Source organism: Salmo salar, chromosome ssa07 (assembly GCF_905237065.1).
Source record: "Salmo salar chromosome ssa07, Ssal_v3.1, whole genome shotgun sequence".
Taxonomy (NCBI): domain Eukaryota; kingdom Metazoa; phylum Chordata; class Actinopteri; order Salmoniformes; family Salmonidae; genus Salmo; species Salmo salar.
This window is the reverse complement of record NC_059448.1, coordinates 55,685,859-55,688,888: the sequence shown is the minus strand read 5'-3', so window position 1 is coordinate 55,688,888 and position 3,030 is coordinate 55,685,859.

The following is a 3,030-nucleotide window of genomic DNA, read 5'->3' as shown; positions in this document are numbered from 1 at the left end:
TGTTTCAGGTGTAGTATAGGCCGTCAGTCCACTTCCTGTGTACATAGCTAACGGACTGACTCACTCATAGCAGCTGTGTTCTTTCCTAAAGAGACATTCTTTCACACAGACGAGACCCTCTGTGGAACAAGCCAGTCTGGCGTTATCAATACCCCATTACCTCGGTGTCTTTGTGGGCTGCCCACTCTGTGTGTGTCTGTCGTCATCGCCTCGTCACTGTCGTTCACTCATCCAAACCAGACGTTTAGAATGTGGTCACAAGAAAATAACACCAGTGCCTTCTAGAGTGGGGGGGTTGGGGCTGGGGTGGGGGGGCTGGGGCTGGGGTTGGGGCTGGGGGTTGGGGCTGATAGGGATTGAGAGGGGTGGGGCTGAGAGTTTGGGGGTGGGTGGGTGGAGGTTTGAGGCTAATGGGGGGGTTAGAGGTTGGACTGGGGTTTTGGGGGGGCGCTAACGGGGGTTAGGGATGGGGTGGGGATGGGGGTTTGGAGGGTGGGTGGATGGATGTTTGGGGCTAACAGGGGGTAGTGATTAGAGTGGTGGGGGGGGCAGTGAGAGAGTAGATAGGGGTACAGTAGAAGTGTAAGGGGGAGCGATAGCCAGTGTTTTGGAGTGGTCGTGCCATATCAAGCCTTAGAGAAGAGTCCTGCATGGCCCCTCCCAGTGTTGCCGTGGTTACGCTGCCGTGGGAATTCTGGAAGCTGATTCCTGCCACTTGGAGAGAGGAGGTTGTCTCTCTGAATCATCTCTCCGTCTATCCTCTTTCTTTCTCTCCCTCTCTCTCTCTTCACAAGGCACCAAAACCAGGGGAACGACATGTCTCCTCTTCCTTGTCATTATTCATTGTGTTGTATTATAATGAAAATCACTTTCTGTTTTTTGTTTTCTATGTGGCACATTTTTGCTTGCTCCGTTGTTTTGTTTTTCCTTACTTTTCAGTGTTGATTTGTACAGACGATACCGCTGATATGATTCTGTTCCATGTCGTTTTGCGGTCACCCCTCGATGACTTGAGTTCATTGTCAAATTACCTTTTTTGCATCCCTAATGGTACCCTATTCCCAATATAGTGCCCTACTTTTGACCAGAGCCCTAAAATACATGTAGTGTACCATATAGAGAATAGGGTGCTATTTGGGACCTACCCCTGGACTCTCTGTACACGGACATCCCTGGTCTCTCTGTACCCGGACATCCCTGGTCTCTCTGTACACGGACATCCCTGGTCTCTCTGTACCCGGACATCCCTGGTCTCTCTGTACACGGACATCCCTGGTTTCTCTGTACCCGGACATCCCTTGTCTCTCTGTACCCGGACATCCCTTGTCTCTCTGTACCCGGGCATCCCTGGTCTCTCTGTACCCGGACATCCCTGGTCTCTCTGTACACGGACATCCCTGGTCTCTCTGTACACGGACATCCCTGGTCTCTCTGTACCCGGGCATCCCTGGTCTCTCTGTACACGGACATCCCTGGTCTCTCTGTACCCGGACATCCCTGGTCTCTCTGTACACGGACATCCCTGGTTTCTCTGTACCCGGACATCCCCTGTCTCTCTGTACCCGGGCATCCCTGGTCTCTCTGGTATGTATTTGTATGACAATAACACCTTCCTGAAAGTTATGTTGCCACATCCCCAAATAAAATCAAAATGACGTCTTTATTGTCTTGTCTGTATGGGGCCAATCAACTATATAACCTCTAGTCAGTGAACTATGTTGCCGGTCAGCTATAAAGACACACTTTGGTGAACTAATTTGAGTGATGATATGTTTAAGCATTAAGGCACGGGGGGTGTGGTATATGGCTAATATAACATGGCTAAGGGCTGTTCTTAAGCACGACGCAACACAGAGTGCCTGGACACAGCCCTTAGCCGTGGTATATTGGCCATATACCACAAACCCCCAATGTACCTTATTGCTATTATAAACTGGTTACCAATGTAATTAGAGCAGTAAAATAAATGTTTTTTTATACCCTTGGTATACAGTCTGATATACCACGGCTGTCAGCCAATCAGCATTCAGGGCTCGAACCACCCAGTTTATAATCTGGAATAGACCATGTACTGTAGTCTGTGAACCTGATGAGCTAGTGTTGTGGTAACAGATCCCAACACAGACAAAACATAATGACCTATTACAACTCTAGGATCGCTGTTGGACAAAGGGTGGGAGGGAGGATGACTGAGATGTATTTAGGGTTTTTATTACTGTGTTTGTTCAGCTTCTGTTTCCTTGCTGTGTTATTTTCGCCTGGAAGCCAATTGGGATATCCATCCGCCAAATGGGATATCCATCCGCTGTAGACAGGAGTTCTGTGGAAGCTGCTAGAACACCTTTCTGGATAGCCATGTAACAGATGTCTGTCGTCACTAGAGGGCACAGTTAAAACAGCTCAGACCATTGGCATTGCCTGGCATAACCCACCTCTAGACATGTATTCATAACCCACCTCTAGACATGTATTCATAACCCACCTCTAGACATGTATTCATAACCCACCTCTAGACATGTATTCATAACCAACCTCTAGACATGTATTCATAACCCACCTCTAGACATGTATTCATAACCCACCTCTAGACATGTATTCATAACCCACCTCTAGACATGTATTCATAACCCACCTCTAGACATGTATTCATAACCCACCTCTAGACATGTATTCATAACCCACCTCTAGACATGTATTCATAACCCACCTCTAGACATGTATTCATCATTGACCTCTAGACATGTATTCATCATTGCATTTGCCTGAGATGATTATAGGTCCGACACAACTTCAACAACTATTCACTCATTTTATAGTCATACTGAGAACATGGTCTCTTTTACAGATAAGACCTGAATTACAGAAAATACACACATCAATATAAATACATAATGCAAGTAGAAAAACAACATGGTGTAACGTCTGTCTTCGGGTAGAGAGGACCAAGGCGCAGCGGGTTGCGTGCTCATCTTAATATTTATTTTAAATAAAGACTGTGAACACGGAAAAACAATAAACAAAGAAACGATG